This window comes from Miscanthus floridulus, chromosome 12, assembly GCF_019320115.1.
Source record: "Miscanthus floridulus cultivar M001 chromosome 12, ASM1932011v1, whole genome shotgun sequence".
NCBI lineage: Eukaryota > Viridiplantae > Streptophyta > Magnoliopsida > Poales > Poaceae > Miscanthus > Miscanthus floridulus.
The window spans coordinates 67,247,318-67,254,855 of record NC_089591.1 but is presented as its reverse complement, the minus strand read 5'-3'; the positions used below and the strand labels follow the sequence as shown (position 1 = coordinate 67,254,855).

General features: G+C 44.5%; 1 pseudogene; it reads left to right on the top strand.

Moving 5' to 3' along the window:
- Positions 1 to 6,045: 6,045 nt before the first annotated feature.
- Positions 6,046 to 7,294, top strand: LOC136495198 (uncharacterized; annotated as a pseudogene).
- Positions 7,295 to 7,538: the final 244 nt, after the last annotated feature.

Here is a 7,538-nt window from a genome sequence, read left to right as displayed (position 1 = left end):
CTCTTCATGAAAAGGTGCCTTGAATCTTAACGAATCATACATCCAAGAGTTCCTGTACTCCATCTTTTAAAAATACAACACAACCAAAGAAAATATACGAAATGAGTCAAATTAATAATTAATTAATTGAGAATGATTATATATACTCCATGGTAGAGGATAATTAATCAATTGCCTACTAATATAACGCATAAATATTTGAAATGAAATATAAAATGGTTAATATATACCATCACAAAGAAATGGTCTAAAAACTACGTTTCATGCCACCCAAAATCCAATTTCATTAAAAAAATAAAAAAACAAAAACCTAGATCTAGAACTAGATCTCATGCATTTGCTTTAATCAAACTAGGATGTAATCTAGGGTCTAAAATCAAGCAAAATCGACTAATGAAGAGTGTAAGCTCATTTCTCTACCTAATTTACACTAATAGCTTCAAATCTAGGGTCTAATTTGCTACATACAATGCTCAAGCACCATGGAGGAGAGAGAAAACCAATAATCAAATTACTCACTAACCAACCATTAAAACTTCAATTAAAGAGTTGGAATAGCATTTTCTTACCTTCTACAACCTCCCCACCAAAGAAATTGAGATCAAAACCTCCCTCTTAGTAGAGCAATTTTTGGGAGGAGACCAAGGCCTCCTAACCTTTTTTCTCGGGTTAGAGTGAGTGACCCGAGGAGAAAGAAGGTGGTGGCTGCTACGTATACTGTACACATTTGTAGAGGCGGCTGGTGATTGAGCCACCCCAAAAAATCCAACTATAGGGGCGGCTCAATCACCGGCCGCCCCTACAAATGACCTCCATTTGTAGGAGCGGCTGGAGACACCAGCCGCCCCTACTGTGCCATTTGTAAGGACGGCTGGTGTCTAGTGCACAGGGTGTGGCCTGGCAGCGCCACTGTAGGGGCGGCTAAAGAGCCAGCCGCCCTTACAGTGAAAAGGGCCGCGTCCCTACAAATCTTTTTTCATGTAGTGTGCATGGCTCATGCTAAGGTTGACGACGGCGACGTTCTCAGGCATCATATCGCTCCTTAGAGGAGGTGTCGAAGAAGCTCTCGTGCCCAGTGAACTGCAAGGTGATCCTGTACAGGTGCCTTGAAATCCTAATTGTGTCTTTTTACTATCTCTGGTTGCCATCTTTGGTTGTGGCACAATTGGTCCTTGTGTAGGGACTTTCTGTTTCTTAGCCGTGGTTATGCCACATCTTCATCCTTGTGCTAGGACTGGTTAGTGGTTGCCTTTGAGGCCTAGTTTAGCTAGGTGGTGTTGTAGTTTAGCTCAGGTTTTCTAAAATTAATCATGCGATGTATGTTTTGGCCTCATTTTCTCTGAAAACGAGGTTATTGATTATGGTTATGCCATGCTAATATCAAGGGATACTCAATGTATCTACATCGTCTATGAGTACTCTCTCTCTCTCTCTCTGCGTGTGGGTGCACACAGGTTGGAAGAACCAAAGAAGCACAAAACTGTGTATTGGGCTGAATTGTGCCGATAGCCCAAGTTGCTATTTGTGGAGTAGTTGTGTGGTTCAACTAATAATACCCACGTTCTTCTAAAAAATAATACCCACATGACACATTTCCTTTAGACAGAGCATCTCCAAGAGACTTTCTAAATCTTTTCTAAATGCTAGGAATAAAGAATTTGGTGAAAAACTATCCTTCAATAGCTTCTGCAAATGGTTATCCAAATATAGCCATCTTCTATTTCGGATTTTTCGTTAGCCAAAAATAGAAGACGAGAATGACTCTCTAAAGTGCGTATGAGATATAGAAAAACTATTGGAGAGTGAAAAGATATAGGCCTCGTTCGCTTCACTGAAAAAACAAGGCGAAACACTGTTCTAGCTGATTTGTTGTGAGAGAAAAATACTATTCCGGTTGAAAAAATAAGCTGAAAAAGATGGATTATAAGATAAGCGAATAGGACCATAGAAAACGATTTTTATGTAAATGGCTCACCAAATAATGATTTAGAAAGTGATACTTAGAAAGGCTATTAAAGATGCTCACAAGCCACCTTTTCCTTTAGATCACCCCATTTGCGCGCATTGCCATTTCTATATGATGTCCCAACTGGCAATCAGAGAGAGAAGGTTCGACCTCAGCAAAAACTAAAAAAAAAACTCTTCAGCACAGTTACAATCCCACAACATGCAGAAAAAACAGGTTGTTTGCACGAATTGTACATGTAATAAACGCCTGAAAAGGTTTTGAGAAAACCAAATGATAAGAGTCGTGTCATGACTGCGAATATGATGGTCGGGAAAAAGGGTCTCAGAAAAACTTTGACCAAGACAAACTTGTGTACCGTTAATAAAAGGGTTAATCGGAGAAACGTCATTATAATTTTTTTATGTTTGGAGAAACATTATTACTATTCGTTTATTTTGAAGCATGTCATTATAATTCTTCGTTTCCCATAAAAATGTCACTGAATACGTATGGACACAGCCTGGGCTTAGCTGCAGACGTATATAAAGACGTATACTTCATCTCCCAGGCTGGGGCCCGCGTGTCAGTGACAAGGGTGATGAAGTATACGTCTTCGTATACGCTGCAGCTGGGCCCAGGCTATGTTCATATGTATTCAGTGGCATTTTTATGGAAAACGAAGAATTATGATAACATGTTTTAAAATAGACGAATAGTAACATCAAAAATTATAATAGCGTTTCTCCTATTAACCGTTAATAAAAAGCCACGTGAGCCCACTCCGCCCTCCGCGTTGAATCACCGGGAGCTAAGTAAGCCCTCCTGAAGATTTCATTCCACCGGCAAGCTACAGGAGTGCAGGGTTATAAAAGTAGGAGAAAGAGATAGGAGCTAGGAGTATAGTAGAGGATTACAGACTAGCAGCACACTCAGGCGCTGTTTAGATCCCACCCAAAAACCAAAAATTTTCAAGATTTCTCGTCACATCAAATCTTGTGGCACATGCATAGAGCATTAAATGTAGGTAAAAAGAATAACTAATTGCACAGTTTGCCTGTAATTGACGAGACGAATCTTTTAAGCCTAAATAGTCTATAATTGGATAATTTTTACCAAATACAAACGAAAGTGCTACAGTAGCCAAAAAAGCAACAAAAAAAAAATTCGAAACTAAACGCGCCCTCACTAGAGGAAGAACACAACCTGCTCGGGGAGCACCTGTCGCACCCTGTCAGCTGATTTAAGGCTCCTGCTGTTACAGACCAGTGGTAGGCCTGGGCCTCGTTTAGATTGCGAAAAAATTTCAACCCGATGAATAGTACCATTTTTATCTTATTTGGTAAATATTGTCCAATCGTAGACCAACTAGGCTCAAAAGATTCATCTTGTGATTTCCAACTAAACTATGTAATTAGTTATTTTTTTACCTATATTTAATACTCCATGCAAGTATTTGATATTATATCATTTTTGTTTGTATTTGATAATTATTGTCCAATCATGACCTAACTAGGCTCAAAAGATTCGTCTCATAATTTACAATCAAACTGTGTAATTAGTTATTTTTTATCTATATTTAATACTCTATACATGTATCTAAAGATTTAATGTGATGAAGAGAGAGTAAAAAAACTTACGATCTAAACTAAGGCCGTAGATAGATGTGCCTAAGCCTGAATCAAGCAAGATTTATGCAGGAGAACATTTTACCCATGCGTTAATGGCTGACGAGTGACGACCGTTGTAGCACTGTTCTGAAGTAATGCTCGTTTGGGCCCTCAATAATAACGCCCAATGGATCGAGCAGACAATTCGTGGGCAAGCCTAATGGTGCCGCGAGCACGCCGATGCCCGCGCAATCATTTCATCCAGATCAAATCGCGCAGCAGAGAGGAGTTGCTGGCTTGCTGCTGCCTCCGTCCGTCCAGTGAGCACTGAGCAGTGAGCACACACTCCCAATCAATCATATGTTAAGCTGGTGCTGATACGATCATGAATTATTACTGCTGGTCTGGTTTGGTATGAAAGAAAAATACTATTCTGATTGAAAATTTACGATCGTCTATGACCAAACGAACATGCTGCCTTCCGCCAAGTCGACAGCAGACCTGTATGGCCCCGTTCGCTGGTCTGAAACTTAGCTGAAACGGGCTGAAAAACACTGTACCGGCTGAATTGTTGTGAGAGAAAAACACTGTTCCAGCTAAAAAAAGAAGCCGAATAAGCCATTTTTAAGACAAGCGAACGGGGCCTATATCCTGCTGACTGCTGTAGATTTTCAGATTCAGACCAACAGTGCTGCAAAAGTGCAATCTGCAAAGCATGGCGGAGAAGCAGCAAATTAATCAATCTATCCAAGTGGTTAAGTGAGAACGGACTGGTGATGCCAAGCTCAGAAGCTCTTGGTATCAAAAAAGTTTTGTGAATAATAGGTCCAGTTTAGTTCCAAAATTTTTGGTAAAATAGGCACGGTAGTATTTTCGTTGTTATTTAGCAAATAGTATTCAATTATAGTCTAATTAGGCTTAAAAGATTCGTCTCGTGGATTTCGTCTAAACTGTGTAATTAGTTTTATTTTTTATTTATATTTAATGCTTTATGCATGCGTCCAAAGATTCGATGTGACGGGGAATATGAAAAATTTTACAAAATTTTTTGTAAACTAAACTGGAGCATAGTTTCATCAGTACTCCATCTTTGCACTTTGTATAGTAGCCTAGGGTATGTGGTACTGTACTGTCAGGCTTCTGAATTCCAGCGAACCGTATAGGACTATAGGTACGTCTTCCATAAATGCATCAGGCAACGGAACAACTCATACTGTAGAGAACAGTGCACTGAGTAACTAATCTTCTTGAGATCAGGCCTTGTTTAGATTGAAACATTTTTCAACCTGATGAATAGTACCATTTTCGTCTTATTTGGCAAATATTGTCCAATCATGAACCAACTAGGCTCAAAAGATTCATCTCGTGATTTCCAACTAAACTGTGTAATTAGTTATTTTTTTTACCTACATTTAATACTCCATGCAAGCGGCTAAAAATTGATGTGATGGAGAGAGAGTGAAAAAACTTGGAACTTTGATGGGATCTAAACAAGGCCCAGCAGTCTTTTCGTAAATTTTCGGTCAGAATAATATTTTTCTCTCACGCTAAATCAGCCAACCATAATAATCCACGATCATATATGATCGTTTAAGCCCCAGCCGAATAGCAGATCTCTACCCTACTCCCAAATCAGACGGCACCTTCCCCTCCTACTGAAAGAGCCGAATGTTCTGAAATCTGGACGAAGAAAATGGTGCTTTTTTCATGTTTCAGAGTTCACACACACACCCTGTTGCAGAGTACGTAGCTAGCTAGGAATAGCTTCCATGGAACGTTCGATTGCAGGAGCAGGAGCCGCTTCAAAAAAAAAAGGCCTCCTTCCTTTTGACAATTCCCCTGCTGGCATCCAGAGTTCCATGGACATGTTGCCCGATTCGCTTGATTGTTTCTGTAGCTTATAAACCGACTGATGTTGTTTTATTGTGAGAGAAAAACACTGTATCATGGCTGATAAGTATGACTGATACGATCAAACGAATATGGTGTAATGATTATAGCTGCACTGATGAAGAACCTTCGTCCCCAATCCATGTCTCGCAAGTGGCGAGCTTTTTACTACTGCCCCCTCACCGGTCACCACGAGGGCTAATCAACAGCTCTACGAGAAACCTACGTCATGTTCGTTTGGGCTCGTTTGGCTGATAAGTCATAGCTGAAAGTACTATTGGTTGATTTAGTGTGAGAGAAAAATGCTATTCGTTGGCTCAAAAAATACGGCTTATAAATCAAATAAGGCCAAACGAACGGGGCGCGTCCTGTCCCTGCAAACCACACCCCTACGTACACTTTCGCCCGGTAATAAATCATACACCATCCTGCCATCACGCTCCCTCCCGTACAATGGCGCATACATTACTCTCCTGTTAATCCAGATCGAAACCTAACCATGCTACATGCTACTGCAGTTCTGCCACAGTGCCATATGCTTCCATCACAAGTCACAGCCTGATGCTACGCCATTACAAAGAAGCTTTTCGCGTCGCCGTCATGCTCGCTTTCACTCGTCCAACTAAAATGTCCCATGCTGTCACTGTATCACGCCACCGCTTCTATTTCCAGCTGCCATGACGACAAGTGTTCTGCTGCTGCTGCTGCTGTCCCTCTCGGGGACCGTTGCGCTCGCCGTTCCGCAGCAGCTGGAGCTGCAGGACACGGTCCTGCTCGACGACGTCGTTCAGGAGGCCGCCGAGGAGTGGTACCACGGGCGGCACCGGAGGACGGCCGTCGCGTACCCGCTCTCGCTACCGGGGAGCCTGTCGGGCGTCGACGCCACCGTGGCGCGGTTCCGCGCGGGGAGCCTCCGGAGGTACGGCGTCCGGCGGTTCGGCGAGTTCTCCGTGCCGCCGGGGCTCGCCGTGCGCGGCCGCGCCGCCGCGCACCTCATCGCGGTGCGCGTCAACCTGGGGAACCTCTCCTCCGTGTACGACGAGTACGCGGTGGGCGCCGGGTACCGCCTCGCGTCGCCGGTGCTCGGGCTCATGTTCTACGGCCTGGCGCGGCGCAACGGCACGGCGGCGCTGCAGATCGACCTCACGGGCGCCGCCATCCGCGTCAACTTCTCCGTGGCCATCCCCGCGCTCCAGCCGGGCGCCGCGGCGCTCTGCCTGGCCGTGGGGCTGAACGGCAGCGTCACCGTCACGGACGTGGAGGAGGGGACCAACACCTGCCACTCGTCGGACCAGGGCCACTTCGCGCTCGTCGTGGGTGGAGCCGGCGACGGCGGCGGCAGTGGCGGCGGCGGCGCCGGGGAGGCGGATATAGGGGAGGTCAGCAAGTGGAAGCTGGCGCTGTTCGGCGCGGCGCTGGGCGCGGGCGGCACCGTGCTTCTGGGGATGGTCGCCGTGGCCGTGGTCAGCATCCAGCGTCGCAAGTCGGAGATGGCGGAGATGGAGCGGCGGGCCTACGAGGAGGAGGCGCTGCGCGTGTCCATGGTCGGGCACGTGCGCGCGCCGTCAGCGGCCGGTTCGCGCACCACGCCGGACGAGCTCGAGAGCGAGTACTGTGCCACGTTGTGACACGGTGCAGACTGGAAACCTTGGAAGGAAAACAATTGTTTGTAATTTCAAATTTCTCTTTCTTTATTAGGAACTTCGATTAACATTCTTTTATGTATTTTTTCCCCTGCGCTAATACTTTGGTTGAAATAATGTTGGACGTAAACACGGGGGTATTAGTTGTACTTATTATACGGTCGTAAGTTCTTTGTAGTTAAACTGTAAACACTGTAACTCTGTATGTCTTTAACATGCTGTCCATTCTTTCATGGATCACGCAGTCTCGTTCAATTTCTTGTGTGACAAAAGTGCTACGTTCTCCACGCAACTGACCAAGGGATTCCAGGTAGAGCAGCAAGAATTCGAGACCGATGGATTCAGGGAGAATTCGCGACGGATGATTCAGAGTACTTAGGATGTAAAGTTGCATGATAACCACAACATTTGCAGCGCTCGACTTTACATAATGCCTATCGACTCCACTGA